Raw genomic sequence first — 18,147 nt, 5'->3', positions numbered from 1 at the left:
AGTATACAATTAACCTCATGACTAAATATGAAATCTAAGAAAAATTTGATTCCATAGGTGAGGCTCGAACTCACAACCCCGGAATAGCTCACGAGAACTGTCGCATAAGTACCGTGTGCTAACTAATGGCGCCACTTGAGAACACGGTCGCACGTAGGAGTCTTTCCTTTAGGACTGTTGTCTACACACAACTCCAGTAAACAAATGTTTTCGAGCCAGGCAGTCGCCAGCATTGAATATACAATTAACCTCGTGACTAAATATGAAAACTAATGAAAATTTCATTCCCCAGGTGAGGCTCGAACTCACAACCCCAGCATAGCTCACGAGAACTGTCCTATAAATACAGCGCTAACCAATTGTGCCACTGGGGAACACGGTTGCACGTAAAAGTGTTTCCTTTAGGACTGTTGTCTACACACAACTCCAGTAAACAAATGTTTTCGGGCCAGGCAGTCCCCAGCATTGAGTATACAATTACCTCATGGCTAACTATGAAAACTAATAAATATTTCACTCCCCAGGTGAGGCTCAAACTCACAACCCCGGCATAGCTCACGAGAACTGTCGTGTAAGTACCGTGCTTTAACCAATTGCGCCACTGGGGAACACGGTCGCACGTAGGAGTCTTTCCTTTAGGACTGTTGTCTTCGCAAAACTCCAGTAAACAAATGTTTTCGCGCCAGGCAGTCGCAAGCATTGAGTATACATTTAACCTCATGACTAAATATGAAAACTAATAAAAATTTCATTCCACAGGTGAGTCTCGAACTCACAACCTCGGCATAGCTGACGAGAACTGTCGTATAAGTACCGTGCGCTAACCAATTGCGCCACTGGGGAACACGGTTGCACGTAGGAGTCCTTTCTTCAGGACTGTTGTTCACACACAACTCCAGTAAACAAATGTTTTCGAGCTAGGCAGTCGCCAGCATTGAGTATACAATTAACCTCATGTATAAATATGAAAACTAATAAAAATTTCATTCCCCAGGTGAGGCTCGAACTAGCAACCCCAGCATAGCTCACGAGAACTGTCGTATAAGTACCGTGCGCTAACCAATTGCGCCACTGGGGAACACGGTTGCACGTAAGAGTGTTTCCTTTAGGACTGTTGTCTACACACACCTCCAGTAAACACATGTTTTCGAGCCAGGCAGTCGCCAGCATTGAGTATACAATTAACCTCATGACTAATAATGAAAACTAATAAACGTTTCATTTTCCAGGTGAGGCTCGAACTCACAACCCCGGCATAGCTCACGAGAACTGTCGTATAAGTACCGTGCGATAACCAATTGCGTCACTCGGGAACACGGTTGCACGTAAAAGTGTTTCCTTTAGGACTGTTGTCTACACACACCTCCAGTAAGCAAATGTTTTCGAGCCAGGCAGTCGCCAGTATTTAGTATACAATTAACCTCATGACTAAATATGAAATCTAATAAAAATTTGATTCCATAGGTGAGTCTCGAACTCACAACCTCGGCATAGCTGACGAGAACTGTCGTATAAGTACCGTGCGCTGACCAATTGCGCCACTGGGGAACACGGTCGCACGTAGGAGTCTTTTCTTTAGGACTGTTGTCTACACACAACTCCAGTAAAGAAATGTTTTCGAGCTAGGCAGTCGCCAGCATTGAGTATACAATTAACCTCATGACTAAATATGAAAACTAATAAAAATTTCATTCCCCAGGTGAGGCTCCAACTCACAACCCAAGCATAGCTCACGAGAACTGCCGTATAAGTACCTTGCGCTAACCAATTGCGCCACTGGGGAACACGGTTGCACGTAAGAGAGTTTCCTTTAGGACTTTTGTCTACACACACCTCCAGTAAACAAATGTTTTCGAGCCAGGCAGTCGCCAGCATTGAGTATACAATTAACCTCATGACTAAATAAGAAAACTAATAAAAATTTCATTCCCCAGGTGAGGCTCGAACTCTCAACCCGCGCATAGCTCACGAGAACTGTCGTATAAATACCGTGCGCTAACCAATTGCGCCACTGGGGAACACGGTTGCACGTAAGAGGGTGTCCTTTACGACTGTTGTCTCCACACAACTCCAGTAAACAAATGTTTCCGAGCCAGGCAGTCGCCAGCATTAAGTATACAATTAACCTCAAGGCTAAATATGAAAACTAATGAAAATTCCATTCCCCAGGTGAGGCTCAAACTCACAACCCCGGCATAGCTCACGAGAACTTTCGTAAAGGTACCGTGCGCTAACCGATTGCGCCACTGGGGAACACGGTCGCACGTAGGAGTCTTTCCTTTAAGACTGTTGTCTACACACAACTCCAGTAAACAAATGTTTTCGAGCCAGGCAGTCACCAGCATTGAGTATACAATTACCGCAAGACTAAATATGAAAACTAATAAAAATTTCATTCCCCAGGTGAGGCTCGAACTCAAAACCCCGGCATAGCTCACGAGAACTGTCGTATAAGTACCGTGCGCTAACCAATTGCGCCACTGGGGAACATGGTTGCACGTAAGAGTGTTTCCTTTAGGACTGTTGTCTACACACACCTCCAGTAAACAAATGTTTTCGAGCCAGGCAGTCGTCAGCATTTAGTATACAATTAACCTCATGACTAAATTTGAAATCTAAGAAAAAATTTGATTCCATAGGTGAGGCTCGAACTCACAACCCCGGCATAGCTCACGAGAACTGTCGTATAAGTACCGTGTGCTAACTAATTGCGCCACTGGAGAACACGGTCGCACGTAGGAGTCTTTCCTTTAGGACTGTTGTCTACGCACAACTCCAGTAAACAAATGTTTTCGAGCCAGGCAGTCGCCAGCATTGAGTATACAATTGACCTCATGACTAAATATGAAAACTAATAAAAATTTTATTCCCCAGGTGAGGCTCGAACTCACAACCCCGGCATAGCTCACGAGAACTGTCGTATAAGTACCGTGCGCTTACCAATTGCGCCACTGGGGAACACGGTCGCACGTAAGAGTGTTTCCTTTAGGACTGTTGTCTCCACACAACTCTAGTAAACAGATGTTTTCGAGCCAGGCAGTCGCCAGCATTGAGTATACAATTAACCTCATGACTAAATATGAAAACTAATGAACATTTCATTCCCCAGGTGAGGCTCGAACTCACAACCCCGGCATAGCTCACGAGAACTGTCGTATAATTACCGTGCGCTAACCAATTGCGCCACTGGGGAACGCGGTTGCACGTAAGAGTGTTTCCTTTAGGACTGTTGTCTACACACACCTCCAGTAAACAAATGTTTTCGAGCCAGGCAGTCGCCAGCATTGAGTATACAATTGACCTCATGGGTAAATAGGAAAACCAATAAAAATTTCATTCCCCAGGTGAGGCTCGAACTCTCAACCCCCGCATAGCTCACGAGAACTGTCGTATAAGTACCGTGCGCTAACCAATTACGCCACTGGGGAACACGGTCGCACGTAGGAGTCTTTCCTTTAGGACTGTTGTCTACACACACCTCCAGTAAGCAAATGTTTTCGAGCCAGGCAGTCGCCAGCATTGAGTATACAATTAACCTCATGACTAATAATGAAAACTAATAAAAATTTCATTCCCAAGGTGAGGCTCGAACTCACAACCCCGGCATAGCTCACGAGAACTGTCGTATAAGTACCGTGCGCTAACCAATTGTGCCACTCGGGAACACGGTTGCACGTAAAAGTGTTTCCTTTAGGACTGTTGTCTACACACACCTCCAGTAAGCAAATGTTTTCGAGCCAGGCAGTCGCCAGCATTGAGTATACAATTAACCTCATGACTAATAATGAAAACTAATAAAAATTTCATTCCCCAGGTGAGGCTCGAACTCACAACCCCGGCATAGCTCACGAGAACTGTCGTATAAGTACCGTGCGCTTACCAATTGCGCCACTGGGGAACACGGTCGCACGTAAGAGTGTTTCCTTTAGGACTGTTGTCTCCACACAACTCTAGTAAACAGATGTTTTCGAGCCAGGCAGTCGCCAGCATTGAGTATACAATTAACCTCATGACTAAATATGAAAACTAATGAACATTTCATTCCCCAGGTGAGGCTCGAACTCACAACCCCGGCATAGCTCACGAGAACTGTCGTATAATTACCGTGCGCTAACCAATTGCGCCACTGGGGAACGCGGTTGCACGTAAGAGTGTTTCCTTTAGGACTGTTGTCTACACACACCTCCAGTAAACAAATGTTTTCGAGCCAGGCAGTCGCCAGCATTGAGTATACAATTGACCTCATGGGTAAATAGGAAAACCAATAAAAATTTCATTCCCCAGGTGAGGCTCGAACTCTCAACCCCCGCATAGCTCACGAGAACTGTTGTATAAGTACCGTGCGCTGCCCAATTGCGCCACTGGGGAACACGGTTTCACGTTAGAGTGTTTCCTTTACGACTGTTGTCTACACAAACCTCCAGTAAACAAATGTTTTCGAGCCAGACAGTTGCCAGCATTGCGTATACAATTAACCTCATGACTAAATATGAAAACTAATGAACATTTCATTCCCCAGGTGAGGCTCGAACTCACAACCCCGGCATAGCTCACGAGAACTGTCGTATAATTACCGTGCGCTAACCAATTGCGCCACTGGGGAACGCGGTTGCACGTAAGAGTGTTTCCTTTAGGACTGTTGTCTACACACACCTCCAGTAAACAAATGTTTTCGAGCCAGGCAGTCGCCAGCATTGAGTATACAATTGACCTCATGACTAAATAGGAAAACCAATAAAAATTTCATTCCCCAGGTGACGCTCGAACTCTCAACCCCCGCATAGCTCACGAGAACTGTCGTATAAGTACCGTGCGCTAACCAATTACGCCACTGGGGAACACGGTCGCACGTAGGAGTCTTTCCTTTAGGACTGTTGTCTACACACACCTCATGTAAGCAAATGTTTTCGATCCAGGCAGTCGCCAGCATTGAGTATACAATTAACCTCATGACTAATAATGAAAACTAATAAAAATTTCATTCCCAAGGTGAGGCTCGAACTCACAACCCCGGCATAGCTCACGAGAACTGTCGTATAAGTACCGTGCGCTAACCAATTGCGCCACTCGGGAACATGGTTGCACGTAAGAGTGTTTCCTTTAGGACTGTTGTCTTCACACACCTCCAGTAAACAAATGTTTTCGAGCCAGGCAGTCGCCAGCATTGAGTATACAATGAACCTCAAGACTAAATAGAAAAACTAATAAAAATTTCATTCCCCAGGTGAGGCTCGAACTCTCAACCCGCGCATAGCTCACGAGAACAGTCGTATAAGTACCGTGCACTAACCAATTGCGCCACTGGGGAACACGGTTGCACGTAAGAGGGTTTCTTTTATGACTGTTGTCTCCACACAACTCCAGTAAACAAATGTTTCCGAGCCAGGCAGTCGCCAGCATTGAGTATACAATTAACCTCAAGGTTAAATATGAAAACTAATGAAAATTCCATTCCCCAGGTGAGGCTCAAACTCAACTCCGGCATAGCTCACGAGAACTTTAGTAAAGGTACCGTGCGCTAACCAATTGCGCCACAGGGGAACACGGTCACACGTAGGAGTCTTTCCTTTAGGATTGTTGTCTGCGCAAAACTCCAGTAAACAAACGTTTTCGAGCCAGGCAGTCGCCAGCATTCAGTACACAATGAACCTCACGACTAAATATGAAAACTAATGAAAAATTCATTCCCCAGGTGAGGCTCGGACTCACAACCCCGGCATAGCTCACGAGAACTGTCGTATAAGTACCGTGCGCTAACCAATTGCGCCACTGGGGAACACGGTCGCACGTAGGAGTCTTTCCTTTAAGACTGTTGTCTACACACAACTCCAGTAAACAAATGTTTTCGAGCCAGGCAGTCACCAGCATTGAGTATACAATTAACCGCATGACTAATTATGAAAACTAATAAAAATTTAATTCCCCGGGTGAGGCTCGAACTCACAACCCCGGCATAGCTCACGAGAACTGTCGTATAAGTACCGTGCGCTAACCAATTGCGCCACTGGGGAACACGGTCGCACGTAGGAGTCTTTCCTTTAAGACTGTTGTCTACACACAACTCCAGTAAACAAATGTTTTCGAGCCAGGCAGTCACCAGCATTGAGTATACAATTAACCGCATGACTAAATATGAAAACTAATAAAAATTTAATTCCCCGGGTGAGGCTCGAACTCAAAACCCCGGCATAGCTCACGAGAACTGTCGTATAAGTACCGTGCGCTAACCAATTGCACCACTGGGGAACATGGTTGCACGTAAGAGTGTTTCCTTTAGGACTGTTGTCTACACACAACTCCAGTAAACAAATGTTTTCGAGCCAGGCAGTCGCCAGCATTGAGTATACAATTAACCTCGTGACTAAATATGAAAACTAATGAAAATTTCATTCCGCAGGTGAGGCTCGAACTCACAACCCCAGCATAGCTCACGAGAACTGTCCTATAAATACAGCGCTAACCAATTGTGCCACTGGGGAACACGGTTGCACGTAAAAGTGTTTCCTTTAGGACTGTTGTCTACACACAACTCCAGTAAACAAATGTTTTCGGGCCAGGCAGTCCCCAGCATTGAGTATACAATTACCTCAAGGCTAACTATGAAAACTAATAAAAATTTCACTCCCCAGGTGAGGCTCAAACTCACAACCCCGGCATAGCTCACGAGAACTGTCGTGTAAGTACCGTGCGCTAACCAATTGCGCCACTGGGGAACATGGTCGCACGTAGGAGTCTTTCCTTTAGGACTGTTGTCTGCGCAAAACTCCAGTAAACAAATGTTTCCGAGCCAGGCAGTCGCCAGCATTGAGTATACAATTAACCTCAAGGTTAAATATGAAAACTAATGAACATTTCATTCCCCAGGTGAGGCTCGAACTCACAACCCCGGCATAGCTCACGAGAACTGTCGTATAATTACCGTGCGCTAACCAATTGCGCCACTGGGGAACGCGGTTGCACGTAAGAGTGTTTCCTTTAGGACTGTTGTCTACATACACCTCCAGTAAACAAATGTTTTCGAGCCAGGCAGTCGCCAGCATTGAGTATACAATTGACCTCATGACTAAATAGGGAAACCAATAAAAATTTCATTCCCCAGGTGAGGCTCGAACTCTCAACCCCCGCATAGCTCACGAGAACTGTCGTATAAGTACCGTGCGCTAACCAATTACGCCACTGGGGAACATGGTCGCACGTAGGAGTCTTTCCTTTAGGACTGTTGTCTACACACACCTCCAGTAAGAAACGTTTTCGATCCAGGCAGTCGCCAGCATTGAGTATACAATTAACCTCATGACTAATAATGAAAACTAATAAAAATTTCATTCCCAAGGTGAGGCTCGAACTCACAACCCCGGCATAGCTCACGAGAACTGTCGTATAAGTACCGTGCGCTAACCAATTGCGCCACTCGGGAACACGGTTGCACGTAAAAGTGTTTCCTTTAGGACTGTTGTCTACACACACCTCCAGTAAGCAAATGTTTTCGAGCCAGGCAGTCGCCAGCATTGAGTATACAATTAACTTCATGACTAATATTGAAAACTAATAAAAATTTCACTCCCCAGGTGAGGCTCGAACTCACAACCCCGGCATAGCTCACGAGAACTGTCGTATAAGTACCGTGCGCTAACCAATTGCGCCACTGGGGAACACGGTTTCACGTAAGAGTGTTTCCTTTAGGACTGTTGTCTACACACACCTCCAGTAAACAAATGTTTTCGAGCCAGGCAGTTGCCAGCATTGAGTATACAAATAACCTCATGACTAAATATGAACACTAATAAAAAATTTCATTCCCCAGGTGAGGCTCGAACTCACAACCCCGGCATAGCTCACGAGAACTGTCGTATAAGTACCGTGCACCCAATTGCGCCACTGGGGAACACGGTTTCACGTTAGAGTGTTTCCTTTACGACTGTTGTCTACACAAACCTCCAGTAAACAAATGTTTTCGAGCCAGGCAGTCGCCAGCATTGCGTATACAAGTAACCTCATGACTAAATATGAAAACTAATAAAAATTTCATTCCCCAGGTGAGGCTCGAACTCACAACCCCGGGATAGCTCACGAGAACTGTCGTATAAGTACCGTGCACTAACCAATTGCGCCACTGGGGAACGCAGTTGCACGTAAGAGTGTTTCCTTTAGGACTGTTGTCTTCACACACCTCCAGTAAACAAATGTTTTCGAGCCAGGCAGTCGCCAGCATTGAGTATACAATTAACCTCAAGACTAAATAGAAAAACTAATAAAAATTTCATTCCCCAGGTGAGGCTCGAACTCTCAACCCGCGCATAGCTCACGAGAACAGTCGTATAAGTACCGTGCGCTAACCAATTGCGCCACTGGGGAACACGGTTGCACGTAAGAGGGTTTCTTTTATGACTGTTGTCTCCACACAACTCCAGTAAACAAATGTTTCCGAGCCAGGCAGTCGCCAGCATTGAGTATACAATTAACCTCAAGGTTAAATATGAAAACTAATGAAAATTCCATTCCCCAGGTGAGGCTCAAACTCAACTCCGGCATAGCTCACGAGAACTTTAGTAAAGGTACCGTGCGCTAACCAATTGCGCCACAGGGGAACACGGTCACACGTAGGAGTCTCCTTTAGGATTGTTGTCTGCGCAAAACTCCAGTAAACAAACGTTTTCGAGCCAGGCAGTCGCCAGCATTCAGTACACAATGAACCTCACGACTAAATATGAAAACTAATGAAAATTTCATTCCCCAGGTGAGGCTCGGACTCACAACCCCGGCATAGCTCACGAGAACTGTCGTATAAGTACCGTGCGCTAACCAATTGCGCCACTGGGGAACACGGTCGCACGTAGGAGTCTTTCCTTTAAGACTGTTGTCTACACACAACTCCAGTAAACAAATGTTTTCGAGCCAGGCAGTCACCAGCATTGAGTATACAATTAACCGCATGACTAATTATGAAAACTAATAAAAATTTAATTCCCCGGGTGAGGCTCGAACTCACAACCCCGGCATAGCTCACGAGAACTGTCGTATAAGTACCGTGCGCTAACCAATTGCGCCACTGGGGAACACGGTCGCACGTAGGAGTCTTTCCTTTAAGACTGTTGTCTACACACAACTCCAGTAAACAAATGTTTTCGAGCCAGGCAGTCACCAGCATTGAGTATACAATTAACCGCATGACTAAATATGAAAACTAATAAAAATTTAATTCCCCGGGTGAGGCTCGAACTCAAAACCCCGGCATAGCTCACGAGAACTGTCGTATAAGTACCGTGCGCTAACCAATTGCACCACTGGGGAACATGGTTGCACGTAAGAGTGTTTCCTTTAGGACTGTTGTCTACACACAACTCCAGTAAACAAATGTTTTCGAGCCAGGCAGTCGCCAGCATTGAGTATACAATTAACCTCGTGACTAAATATGAAAACTAATGAAAATTTCATTCCCCAGGTGAGGCTCGAACTCACAACCCCAGCATAGCTCACGAGAACTGTCCTATAATTACAGCGCTAACCAATTGTGCCACTGGGGAACACGGTTGCACGTAAAAGTGTTTCCTTTAGGACTGTTATCTACACACAACTCCAGTAAACAAATGTTTTCGGGCCAGGCAGTCCCCAGCATTGAGTATACAATTACCTCATGGCTAACTATGAAAACTAATAAAAATTTCACTCCCCAGGTGAGGCTCAAACTCACAACCCCGGCATAGCTCACGAGAACTGTCGTGTAAGTACCGTGCGCTAACCAATTGCGCCACTGGGGAACACGGTCGCACGTAGGAGTCTTTCCTTTAGGACTGTTGTCTGCGCAAAACTCCAGTAAACAAATTTTTTCGCGCCAGGCAGTCGCCAGCATTGAGTATACATTTAACCTCATGACTAAATATGAAAACTAATAAAAATTTCATTCCACAGGTGAGTCTCGAACTCACAACCTCGGCATAGCTGACGAAAACTGTCGTATAAGTACCGTGCGCTAACCAATTGCGCCACTGGGGAACACGGTTGCACGTAGGAGTCCTTTCTTCAGGACTGTTGTTCACACACAACTCCAGTAAACAAATGTTTTCGAGCTAGGCAGTCGCCAGCATTGAGTATACAATTAACCTCATGTATAAATATGAAAACTAATAAAAATTTCATTCCCCAGGTGAGGCTCGAACTAGCAACCCCGGCATAGCTCACGAGAACTGTCGTATAAGTACCGTGCGCTAACCAATTGCGCCACTGGGGAACACGGTTGCACGTAAGAGTGTTTCCTTTAGGACTGTTGTCTACACACACCTCCAGTAAACACATGTTTTCGAGCCAGGCAGTCGCCAGCATTGAGTATACAATTAACCTCATGACTAAATAGAAAAACTAATAAAAATTTTATTCCCCAGGTGAGGTTGAACTCTCAACCCGCGCATAGCTCACGAGAACTGTCGTATAAGTACCGTGCGCTAACCAATTGCGCCACTGGGGAACACGGTTGCACGTAAGAGGGTTTCTTTTACGACTGTTGTCTCCACACAACTCCAGTAAACAAATGTTTCCGAGCCAGGCAGTCGCCAGCATTGAGTATACAATTAACCTCAAGGTTAAATATGAAAACTAATGAACATTTCATTCCCCAGGTGAGGCTCGAACTCACAACCCCGGCATAGCTCACGAGAACTGTCGTATAATTACCGTGCGCTAACCAATTGCGCCACTGGGGAACGCGGTTGCACGCAAGAGTGTTTCCTTTAGGACTGTTGTCTACACACACCTCCAGTAAACAAATGTTTTCGAGCCAGGCAGTCGCCAGCATTGAGTATACAATTGACCTCATGACTAAATAGGAAAACCAATAAAAATTTCATTCCCCAGGTGAGGCTCGAACTCTCAACCCCCGCATAGCTCACGAGAACTGTCGTATAAGTACCGTGCGCTAACCAATTACGCCACTGGGGAACACGGTCGCACGTAGGAGTCTTTCCTTTAGGACTGTTGTCTACACACACCTCCAGTAAGCAAATGTTTTCGAGCCAGGCAGTCGCCAGCATTGAGTATACAATTAACCTCATGACTAATAATGAAAACTAATAAAAATTTCATTCCCAAGGTGAGGCTCGAACTCACAACCCCGGCATAGCTCACGAGAACTGTCGTATAAGTACCGTGTGCTAACCAATTGCGCCACTCGGGAACACGGTTGCACGTAAAAGTGTTTCCTTTAGGACTGTTGTCTACACACACCTCCAGTAAGCAAATGTTTTCGAGCCAGGCAGTCGCCAGCATTGAGTATACAATTAACCTCATGACTAATAATGAAAACTAATAAAAATTTCATTCCCCAGGTGAGGCTCGAACTCACAACCCCGGCATACCTCACGAGAACTGTCGTATAAGTACCGTGCGCTAACCAATTGCGCCACTGGGGAACACGGTTTCACGTAAGAGTGTTTCCTTTAGGACTGTTGTCTACACACACCTCCAGTAAACAAATGTTTTCGAGCCAGGCAGTTGCCAGAATTGAGTATACAATTAACCTCATGACTAAATATGAACACTAATAAAAATTTCATTCCCCAGGTGAGGCTCGAACTCACAACCCCGGCATAGCTCACGAGAACTGTCGTATAAGTACCGTGCGCTACCCAATTGCGCCACTGGGGAACACGGTTTCACGTTAGAGTGTTTCCTTTACGACTGTTGACTACACAAACCTCCAGTAAACAAATCTTTTCGAGCCAGGCAGTCGCCAGCATTGCGTATACAATTAACCTCATGACTAAATATGAAAACTAATAAAAATTTCATTCCCCAGGTGAGGCTCGAACTCACAACCCCGGGATAGCTCACGAGAACTGTCGTATAAGTACCGTGCACTAACCAATTGCGCCACTGGGGAACGCAGTTGCACGTAAGAGTGTTTCCTTTAGGACTGTTGTCTACACACACCTCCAGTAAACAAATGTTTTCGAGCCAGGCAGTCGCCAGCATTGAGTATACAATTAACCTCAAGACTAAATAGAAAGACTAATAAAAATTTCATTCCCCAGGTGAGGCTCGAACACTCAACCCGCGCATAGCTCACGAGAACTGTCGTATAAGTACCGTGCGCTAACCAATTGCGCCACTGGGGAACACGGTTGCACGTAAGAGGGTTTCTTTTATGACTGTTGTCTCCACACAACTCCAGTAAACAAATGTTTCCGAGCCTGGCAGTCGCCAGCATTGAGTATACAATTAACCTCAAGGTTAAATATGAAAACTAATGAAAATTCCATTCCCCAGGTGAGGCTCAAACTCAACTCCGGCATAGCTCACGAGAACTTTAGTAAAGGTACCGTGCGCTAACCAATTGCGCTACAGGGGAACACGGTCACACGTAGGAGTCTTTCCTTTAGGATTGTTGTCTGCGCAAAACTCCAGTAAACAAACGTTTTCGAGCCAGGCAGTCGCCAGCATTCAGTACACAATGAACCTCACGACTAAATATGAAAACTAATGAAAATTTCATTCCCCAGGTGAGGCTAGAACTCACAACCCCGGCATAGCTCACGAGAACAGTCGTATAAGTACCGTGCGCTAACCAATTGCGCCACTGGGGAACACGGTCGCACGTAGGAGTCTTTCCTTTAAGACTGTTGTCTACACACAACTCCAGTAAACAAATGTTTTCGAGCCAGGCAGTCACCAGCATTGAGTATACAATTAACCGCATGACTAATTATAAAAACTAATAAAAGTTTAATTCCCCGGGTGAGGCTCGAACTCAAAACCCCGGCATAGCTCACGAGAACTGTCGTATAAGTACCGTGCGCTAACCAATTGCGCCACTGGGGAACATGGTTGCACGTAAGAGTGTTTCCTTTAGGACTGTTGTCTACACACACCTCCAGTAAACAAATGTTTTCGAGCCAGGCAGTCGTCAGCATTTAGTATACAATTAACCTCATGACTAAATATGAAATCTAAGAAAAATTTGATTCCATAGGTGAGGCTCGAACTCACAACCCCGGCATAGCTCACGAGAACTGTCGCATAAGTACCGTGTGCTAACTAATGGCGCCACTGGAGAACACGGTCGCACGTAGGAGTCTTTCCTTTAGGACTGTTGTCTACACACAACTCCAGTAAACAAATGTTCTCGAGCCAGGCAGTCGCCAGCATTGAGTATACAATTAAGCTCGTGACTAAATATAAAAACTAATGAAAATTTCATTCACCAGGTGAGGCTCGAACTCACAACCCCAGCATAGCTCACGAGAACTGTCCTATAAATACAGCGCTAACCAATTGTGCCACTGGGGAACACGGTTGCACGTAAAAGTGTTTCCTTTAGGACTGTTGTCTACACACAACTCCAGTAAACAAATGTTTTCGGGCCAGGCAGTCCCCAGCATTGAGTATACAATTACCTCATGGCTAGCTAAGAAAACTAATAAAAATTTCACTCCCCAGGCGAGGCTCAAACTCACAACCCCGGCATAGCTCACGAGAACTGTCGTGTAAGTACCGTGCGCTAACCAATTGCGCCACTGGGGAACACGGTCGCACGTAGGAGTCTTTCCTTTAGGACTGTTGTCTGCGCAAAACTCCAGTAAACAAATGTTTTCGCGCCAGGCAGTCGCAAGCATTGAGTATACATTTAACCTCATGACTAAATATGAAAACTAATAAAAATTTCATTCCACAGGTGAGTCTCGAACTCACAACCTCGGCATAGCTGACGAGAACTGTCGTATAAGTACCGTGCGCTAACCAATTGCGCCACTGGGGAACACGGTTGCACGTAGGAGTCCTTTCTTCAGGACTGTTGTTCACACACAACTCCAGTAAACATATGTTTTCGAGCTAGGCAGTCGCCAGCATTGAGTATACAATTAACCTCATGTATAAATATGAAAACTAAAAAAAATTTCATTCCCCAGGTGAGGCTCGAACTAGCAACCCCGGCATAGCTCACGAGAACTGTCGTATAAGTACCGTGCGCTAACCAATTGCGCCACTGGGGAACACGGTTGCACGTAAGAGTGTTTCCTTTAGGACTGTTGTCTACACACACCTCCAGTAAACACATGTTTTCGAGCCAGGCAGTCGCCAGCATTGAGTATACAATTAACCTCATGACTAAATATGAAAACTAATAAAAATTTCATTTTCCAGGTGAGGCTCGAACTCACAACCCCGGCATAGCTCACGAGAACTGTCGTATAAGTACCGTGCGATAACCAATTGCGTCACTCGGGAACACGGTTGCACGTAAAAGTGTTTCCTTTAGGACTGTTGTCTACACACACCTCCAGTAATCAAATGTTTTCGAGCCAGGCAGTCGCCAGCATTTAGTATACAATTAACCTCATGACTAAATATGAAATCTAATAAAAATTTGATTCCATAGGTGAGTCTCGAACTCACAACCTCGGCATAGCTGACGAGAACTGTCGTATAAGTACCGTGCGCTGACCAATTGCGCCACTGGGGAACACGGTCGCACGTAGGAGTCTTTTCTTTAGGACTGTTGTCTACACACCACTCCAGTAAAGAAATGTTTTCGAGCTAGGCAGTCGCCAGCATTGAGTATACAATTAACCTCATGACTAAATATGAAAACTAATAAAAATTTCATTCCCCAGGTGAGGCTCGAACTCACAACCCAAGCATAGCTCACGAGAACTGCCGTATAAGTACCTTGCGCTAACCAATTGCGCCACTGGGGAACACGGTTGCACGTAAGAGAGTTTCCTTTAGGACTGTTGTCTACACACACCTCCAGTAAACAAATGTTTTCGAGCCAGGCAGTTGCCAGAATTGAGTATACAATTAACCTCATGACTAAATATGAACACTAATAAAAATTTCATTCCCCAGGTGAGGCTCGAACTCACAACCCCGGCATAGCTCACGAGAACTGTCGTATAAGTACCGTGCGCTACCCAATTGCGCCACTGGGGAACACGGTTTCACGTTAGAGTGTTTCCTTTACGACTGTTGACTACACAAACCTCCAGTAAACAAATCTTTTCGAGCCAGGCAGTCGCCAGCATTGCGTATACAATTAACCTCATGACTAAATATGAAAACTAATAAAAATTTCATTCCCCAGGTGAGGCTCGAACTCACAACCCCGGGATAGCTCACGAGAACTGTCGTATAAGTACCGTGCACTAACCAATTGCGCCACTGGGGAACGCAGTTGCACGTAAGAGTGTTTCCTTTAGGACTGTTGTCTACACACACCTCCAGTAAACAAATGTTTTCGAGCCAGGCAGTCGCCAGCATTGAGTATACAATTAACCTCAAGACTAAATAGAAAGACTAATAAAAATTTCATTCCCCAGGTGAGGCTCGAACACTCAACCCGCGCATAGCTCACGAGAACTGTCGTATAAGTACCGTGCGCTAACCAATTGCGCCACTGGGGAACACGGTTGCACGTAAGAGGGTTTCTTTTATGACTGTTGTCTCCACACAACTCCAGTAAACAAATGTTTCCGAGCCTGGCAGTCGCCAGCATTGAGTATACAATTAACCTCAAGGTTAAATATGAAAACTAATGAAAATTCCATTCCCCAGGTGAGGCTCAAACTCAACTCCGGCATAGCTCACGAGAACTTTAGTAAAGGTACCGTGCGCTAACCAATTGCGCCACAGGGGAACACGGTCACACGTAGGAGTCTTTCCTTTAGGATTGTTGTCTGCGCAAAACTCCAGTAAACAAACGTTTTCGAGCCAGGCAGTCGCCAGCATTCAGTACACAATGAACCTCACGACTAAATATGAAAACTAATGAAAATTTCATTCCCCAGGTGAGGCTGGAACTCACAACCCCGGCATAGCTCACGAGAACTGTCGTATAAGTACCGTGCGCTAACCAATTGCGCCACTGGGGAACACGGTCGCACGTAGGAGTCTTTCCTTTAAGACTGTTGTCTACACACAACTCCAGTAAACAAATGTTTTCGAGCCAGGCAGTCACCAGCATTGAGTATACAATTAACCGCATGACTAATTATGAAAACTAATAAAAATTTAATTCCCCGGGTGAGGCTCGAACTCAAAACCCCGGCATAGCTCACGAGAACTGTCGTATAAGTACCGTGCGCTAACCAATTGCGCCACTGGGGAACATGGTTGCACGTAAGAGTGTTTCCTTTAGGACTGTTGTCTACACACACCTCCAGTAAACAAATGTTTTCGAGCCAGGCAGTCGTCAGCATTTAGTATACAATTAACCTCATGACTAAATATGAAATCTAAGAAAAATTTGATTCCATAGGTGAGGCTCGAACTCACAACCCCGGCATAGCTCACGAGAACTGTCGCATAAGTACCGTGTGCTAACTAATGGCGCCACTGGAGAACACGGTCGCACGTAGGAGTCTTTCCTTTAGGACTGTTGTCTACACACAACTCCAGTAAACAAATGTTCTCGAGCCAGGCAGTCGCCAGCATTGAGTATACAATTAAGCTCGTGACTAAATATAAAAACTAATGAAAATTTAATTCCCCAGGCGAGGCTCAAACTCACAACCCCGGCATAGCTCACGAGAACTGTCGTGTAAGTACCGTGCGCTAACCAATTGCGCCACTGGGGAACACGGTCGCACGTAGGAGTCTTTCCTTTAGGACTGTTGTCTGCGCAAAACTCCAGTAAACAAATGTTTTCGCGCCAGGCAGTCGCAAGCATTGAGTATACATTTAACCTCATGACTAAATATGAAAACTAATAAAAATTTCATTCCACAGGTGAGTCTCGAACTCACAACCTCGGCATAGCTGACGAGAACTGTCGTATAAGTACCGTGCGCTAACCAATTGCGCCACTGGGGAACACGGTTGCACGTAGGAGTCCTTTCTTCAGGACTGTTGTTCACACACAACTCCAGTAAACAAATGTTTTCGAGCTAGGCAGTCGCCAGCATTGAGTATACAATTAACCTCATGTATAAATATGAAAACTAAAAAAATTTCATTCCCCAGGTGAGGCTCGAACTAGCAACCCCGGCATAGCTCACGAGAACTGTCGTATAAGTACCGTGCGCTAACCAATTGCGCCACTGGGGAACACGGTTGCACGTAAGAGTGTTTCCTTTAGGACTGTTGTCTACACACACCTCCAGTAAACACATGTTTTCGAGCCAGGCAGTCGCCAGCATTGAGTATACAATTAACCTCATGACTAATAATGAAAACTAATAAACGTTTCATTTTCCAGGTGAGGCTCGAACTCACAACCCCGGCATAGCTCACGAGAACTGTCGTATAAGTACCGTGCGATAACCAATTGCGTCACTCGGGAACACGGTTGCACGTAAAAGTGTTTCCTTTAGGACTGTTGTCTACACACACCTCCAGTAAGCAAATGTTTTCGAGCCAGGCAGTCGCCAGCATTGAGTATACAATTAACCTCATGACTAAATAGAAAAACTAATAAAAATTTCATTCCCCAGGTGAGGCTCGAACTCTCAACCCGCGCATAGCTCACGAGAACTGTCGTATAAGTACCGTGCGCTAACCGATTGCGCCACTGGGGAACACGGTTGCACGTAAGAGGGTTTCTTTTACGACTGTTGTCTCCACACAACTCCAGTAAACAAATGTTTCCGAGCCAGGCAGTCGCCAGCATTGAGTATACAATTAACCTCATGACTAAATATGAAAACTAATAAAAATTTCATTCCCCAGGTGAGGCTCCAACTCACAACCCAAGCATAGCTCACGAGAACTGCCGTATAAGTACCTTGCGCTAACCAATTGCGCCACTGGGGAACACGGTTGCACGTAAGAGAGTTTCCTTTAGGACTTTTGTCTACACACACCTCCAGTAAACAAATGTTTTCGAGCCAGGCAGTCGCCAGCATTGAGTATACAATTAACCTCATGACTAAATAAGAAAACTAATAAAAATTTCATTCCCCAGGTGAGGCTCGAACTCTCAACCCGCGCATAGCTCACGAGAGCTGTCGTATAAATACCGTGCGCTAACCAATTGCGCCACTGGGGAACACGGTTGCACGTAAGAGGGTGTCCTTTACGACTGTTGTCTCCACACAACTCCAGTAAACAAATGTTTCCGAGCCAGGCAGTCGCCAGCATTAAGTATACAATTAACCTCAAGGCTAAATATGAAAACTAATGAAAATTCCATTCCCCAGGTGAGGCTCAAACTCACAACCC

At 45.4% G+C, this 18,147-nt stretch overlaps 35 non-coding genes across 35 annotated transcripts; all 35 read right to left on the bottom strand.

The window, feature by feature from the left end:
- Positions 1–751: 751 nt before the first annotated feature.
- TRNAI-UAU (transfer RNA isoleucine (anticodon UAU)) lies at positions 752–843 on the bottom strand. Its single transcript is given in 2 exon segments — positions 752–787; positions 806–843. It is a non-coding gene; the product is annotated as a tRNA-Ile (tRNA).
- Positions 844–2,161: 1,318 nt separating this feature from the next.
- TRNAK-UUU (transfer RNA lysine (anticodon UUU)) lies at positions 2,162–2,253 on the bottom strand. Its single transcript is given in 2 exon segments — positions 2,162–2,197; positions 2,216–2,253. It is a non-coding gene; the product is annotated as a tRNA-Lys (tRNA).
- A 142-nt stretch (positions 2,254–2,395) lies between these two features.
- Positions 2,396–2,487, bottom strand: TRNAI-UAU (transfer RNA isoleucine (anticodon UAU)). Its single transcript is given in 2 exon segments — positions 2,396–2,431; positions 2,450–2,487. It is a non-coding gene; the product is annotated as a tRNA-Ile (tRNA).
- Positions 2,488–2,866: 379 nt separating this feature from the next.
- On the bottom strand, positions 2,867–2,958 carry TRNAI-UAU (transfer RNA isoleucine (anticodon UAU)). Its single transcript is given in 2 exon segments — positions 2,867–2,902; positions 2,921–2,958. It is a non-coding gene; the product is annotated as a tRNA-Ile (tRNA).
- Positions 2,959–3,101: 143 nt separating this feature from the next.
- TRNAI-UAU (transfer RNA isoleucine (anticodon UAU)) lies at positions 3,102–3,193 on the bottom strand. The gene is given in 2 exon segments: positions 3,102–3,137; positions 3,156–3,193. It is a non-coding gene; the product is annotated as a tRNA-Ile (tRNA).
- Positions 3,194–3,571: 378 nt separating this feature from the next.
- Positions 3,572–3,663, bottom strand: TRNAI-UAU (transfer RNA isoleucine (anticodon UAU)). The gene is given in 2 exon segments: positions 3,572–3,607; positions 3,626–3,663. It is a non-coding gene; the product is annotated as a tRNA-Ile (tRNA).
- Positions 3,664–3,806: 143 nt separating this feature from the next.
- Positions 3,807–3,898, bottom strand: TRNAI-UAU (transfer RNA isoleucine (anticodon UAU)). The gene is given in 2 exon segments: positions 3,807–3,842; positions 3,861–3,898. It is a non-coding gene; the product is annotated as a tRNA-Ile (tRNA).
- A 143-nt stretch (positions 3,899–4,041) lies between these two features.
- On the bottom strand, positions 4,042–4,133 carry TRNAI-UAU (transfer RNA isoleucine (anticodon UAU)). Its single transcript is given in 2 exon segments — positions 4,042–4,077; positions 4,096–4,133. It is a non-coding gene; the product is annotated as a tRNA-Ile (tRNA).
- A 378-nt stretch (positions 4,134–4,511) lies between these two features.
- On the bottom strand, positions 4,512–4,603 carry TRNAI-UAU (transfer RNA isoleucine (anticodon UAU)). Its single transcript is given in 2 exon segments — positions 4,512–4,547; positions 4,566–4,603. It is a non-coding gene; the product is annotated as a tRNA-Ile (tRNA).
- Positions 4,604–4,981: 378 nt separating this feature from the next.
- On the bottom strand, positions 4,982–5,073 carry TRNAI-UAU (transfer RNA isoleucine (anticodon UAU)). Its single transcript is given in 2 exon segments — positions 4,982–5,017; positions 5,036–5,073. It is a non-coding gene; the product is annotated as a tRNA-Ile (tRNA).
- A 611-nt stretch (positions 5,074–5,684) lies between these two features.
- TRNAI-UAU (transfer RNA isoleucine (anticodon UAU)) lies at positions 5,685–5,776 on the bottom strand. The gene is given in 2 exon segments: positions 5,685–5,720; positions 5,739–5,776. It is a non-coding gene; the product is annotated as a tRNA-Ile (tRNA).
- Positions 5,777–5,919: 143 nt separating this feature from the next.
- TRNAI-UAU (transfer RNA isoleucine (anticodon UAU)) lies at positions 5,920–6,011 on the bottom strand. Its single transcript is given in 2 exon segments — positions 5,920–5,955; positions 5,974–6,011. It is a non-coding gene; the product is annotated as a tRNA-Ile (tRNA).
- Positions 6,012–6,621: 610 nt separating this feature from the next.
- Positions 6,622–6,713, bottom strand: TRNAV-UAC (transfer RNA valine (anticodon UAC)). Its single transcript is given in 2 exon segments — positions 6,622–6,657; positions 6,676–6,713. It is a non-coding gene; the product is annotated as a tRNA-Val (tRNA).
- A 143-nt stretch (positions 6,714–6,856) lies between these two features.
- On the bottom strand, positions 6,857–6,948 carry TRNAI-UAU (transfer RNA isoleucine (anticodon UAU)). Its single transcript is given in 2 exon segments — positions 6,857–6,892; positions 6,911–6,948. It is a non-coding gene; the product is annotated as a tRNA-Ile (tRNA).
- A 377-nt stretch (positions 6,949–7,325) lies between these two features.
- On the bottom strand, positions 7,326–7,417 carry TRNAI-UAU (transfer RNA isoleucine (anticodon UAU)). Its single transcript is given in 2 exon segments — positions 7,326–7,361; positions 7,380–7,417. It is a non-coding gene; the product is annotated as a tRNA-Ile (tRNA).
- A 143-nt stretch (positions 7,418–7,560) lies between these two features.
- TRNAI-UAU (transfer RNA isoleucine (anticodon UAU)) lies at positions 7,561–7,652 on the bottom strand. Its single transcript is given in 2 exon segments — positions 7,561–7,596; positions 7,615–7,652. It is a non-coding gene; the product is annotated as a tRNA-Ile (tRNA).
- Positions 7,653–8,028: 376 nt separating this feature from the next.
- Positions 8,029–8,120, bottom strand: TRNAI-UAU (transfer RNA isoleucine (anticodon UAU)). The gene is given in 2 exon segments: positions 8,029–8,064; positions 8,083–8,120. It is a non-coding gene; the product is annotated as a tRNA-Ile (tRNA).
- A 609-nt stretch (positions 8,121–8,729) lies between these two features.
- Positions 8,730–8,821, bottom strand: TRNAI-UAU (transfer RNA isoleucine (anticodon UAU)). Its single transcript is given in 2 exon segments — positions 8,730–8,765; positions 8,784–8,821. It is a non-coding gene; the product is annotated as a tRNA-Ile (tRNA).
- A 143-nt stretch (positions 8,822–8,964) lies between these two features.
- On the bottom strand, positions 8,965–9,056 carry TRNAI-UAU (transfer RNA isoleucine (anticodon UAU)). Its single transcript is given in 2 exon segments — positions 8,965–9,000; positions 9,019–9,056. It is a non-coding gene; the product is annotated as a tRNA-Ile (tRNA).
- A 610-nt stretch (positions 9,057–9,666) lies between these two features.
- Positions 9,667–9,758, bottom strand: TRNAV-UAC (transfer RNA valine (anticodon UAC)). The gene is given in 2 exon segments: positions 9,667–9,702; positions 9,721–9,758. It is a non-coding gene; the product is annotated as a tRNA-Val (tRNA).
- Positions 9,759–9,901: 143 nt separating this feature from the next.
- TRNAI-UAU (transfer RNA isoleucine (anticodon UAU)) lies at positions 9,902–9,993 on the bottom strand. Its single transcript is given in 2 exon segments — positions 9,902–9,937; positions 9,956–9,993. It is a non-coding gene; the product is annotated as a tRNA-Ile (tRNA).
- Positions 9,994–10,605: 612 nt separating this feature from the next.
- TRNAI-UAU (transfer RNA isoleucine (anticodon UAU)) lies at positions 10,606–10,697 on the bottom strand. The gene is given in 2 exon segments: positions 10,606–10,641; positions 10,660–10,697. It is a non-coding gene; the product is annotated as a tRNA-Ile (tRNA).
- Positions 10,698–11,075: 378 nt separating this feature from the next.
- On the bottom strand, positions 11,076–11,167 carry TRNAI-UAU (transfer RNA isoleucine (anticodon UAU)). Its single transcript is given in 2 exon segments — positions 11,076–11,111; positions 11,130–11,167. It is a non-coding gene; the product is annotated as a tRNA-Ile (tRNA).
- Positions 11,168–11,310: 143 nt separating this feature from the next.
- TRNAI-UAU (transfer RNA isoleucine (anticodon UAU)) lies at positions 11,311–11,402 on the bottom strand. The gene is given in 2 exon segments: positions 11,311–11,346; positions 11,365–11,402. It is a non-coding gene; the product is annotated as a tRNA-Ile (tRNA).
- Positions 11,403–11,545: 143 nt separating this feature from the next.
- On the bottom strand, positions 11,546–11,637 carry TRNAI-UAU (transfer RNA isoleucine (anticodon UAU)). The gene is given in 2 exon segments: positions 11,546–11,581; positions 11,600–11,637. It is a non-coding gene; the product is annotated as a tRNA-Ile (tRNA).
- Positions 11,638–11,780: 143 nt separating this feature from the next.
- Positions 11,781–11,872, bottom strand: TRNAI-UAU (transfer RNA isoleucine (anticodon UAU)). Its single transcript is given in 2 exon segments — positions 11,781–11,816; positions 11,835–11,872. It is a non-coding gene; the product is annotated as a tRNA-Ile (tRNA).
- Positions 11,873–12,483: 611 nt separating this feature from the next.
- Positions 12,484–12,575, bottom strand: TRNAI-UAU (transfer RNA isoleucine (anticodon UAU)). Its single transcript is given in 2 exon segments — positions 12,484–12,519; positions 12,538–12,575. It is a non-coding gene; the product is annotated as a tRNA-Ile (tRNA).
- An 845-nt stretch (positions 12,576–13,420) lies between these two features.
- On the bottom strand, positions 13,421–13,512 carry TRNAV-UAC (transfer RNA valine (anticodon UAC)). The gene is given in 2 exon segments: positions 13,421–13,456; positions 13,475–13,512. It is a non-coding gene; the product is annotated as a tRNA-Val (tRNA).
- A 143-nt stretch (positions 13,513–13,655) lies between these two features.
- Positions 13,656–13,747, bottom strand: TRNAI-UAU (transfer RNA isoleucine (anticodon UAU)). The gene is given in 2 exon segments: positions 13,656–13,691; positions 13,710–13,747. It is a non-coding gene; the product is annotated as a tRNA-Ile (tRNA).
- Positions 13,748–14,595: 848 nt separating this feature from the next.
- On the bottom strand, positions 14,596–14,687 carry TRNAI-UAU (transfer RNA isoleucine (anticodon UAU)). The gene is given in 2 exon segments: positions 14,596–14,631; positions 14,650–14,687. It is a non-coding gene; the product is annotated as a tRNA-Ile (tRNA).
- Positions 14,688–14,830: 143 nt separating this feature from the next.
- Positions 14,831–14,922, bottom strand: TRNAI-UAU (transfer RNA isoleucine (anticodon UAU)). Its single transcript is given in 2 exon segments — positions 14,831–14,866; positions 14,885–14,922. It is a non-coding gene; the product is annotated as a tRNA-Ile (tRNA).
- A 143-nt stretch (positions 14,923–15,065) lies between these two features.
- TRNAI-UAU (transfer RNA isoleucine (anticodon UAU)) lies at positions 15,066–15,157 on the bottom strand. Its single transcript is given in 2 exon segments — positions 15,066–15,101; positions 15,120–15,157. It is a non-coding gene; the product is annotated as a tRNA-Ile (tRNA).
- Positions 15,158–15,768: 611 nt separating this feature from the next.
- Positions 15,769–15,860, bottom strand: TRNAI-UAU (transfer RNA isoleucine (anticodon UAU)). The gene is given in 2 exon segments: positions 15,769–15,804; positions 15,823–15,860. It is a non-coding gene; the product is annotated as a tRNA-Ile (tRNA).
- A 613-nt stretch (positions 15,861–16,473) lies between these two features.
- Positions 16,474–16,565, bottom strand: TRNAV-UAC (transfer RNA valine (anticodon UAC)). The gene is given in 2 exon segments: positions 16,474–16,509; positions 16,528–16,565. It is a non-coding gene; the product is annotated as a tRNA-Val (tRNA).
- Positions 16,566–16,708: 143 nt separating this feature from the next.
- On the bottom strand, positions 16,709–16,800 carry TRNAI-UAU (transfer RNA isoleucine (anticodon UAU)). Its single transcript is given in 2 exon segments — positions 16,709–16,744; positions 16,763–16,800. It is a non-coding gene; the product is annotated as a tRNA-Ile (tRNA).
- Positions 16,801–18,147: the final 1,347 nt, after the last annotated feature.

Source organism: Rhipicephalus microplus, chromosome 8, assembly GCF_043290135.1.
Source record: "Rhipicephalus microplus isolate Deutch F79 chromosome 8, USDA_Rmic, whole genome shotgun sequence".
Lineage (NCBI taxonomy): Eukaryota > Metazoa > Arthropoda > Arachnida > Ixodida > Ixodidae > Rhipicephalus > Rhipicephalus microplus.
This window is presented reverse-complemented; position numbering and strand designations above follow the sequence as displayed.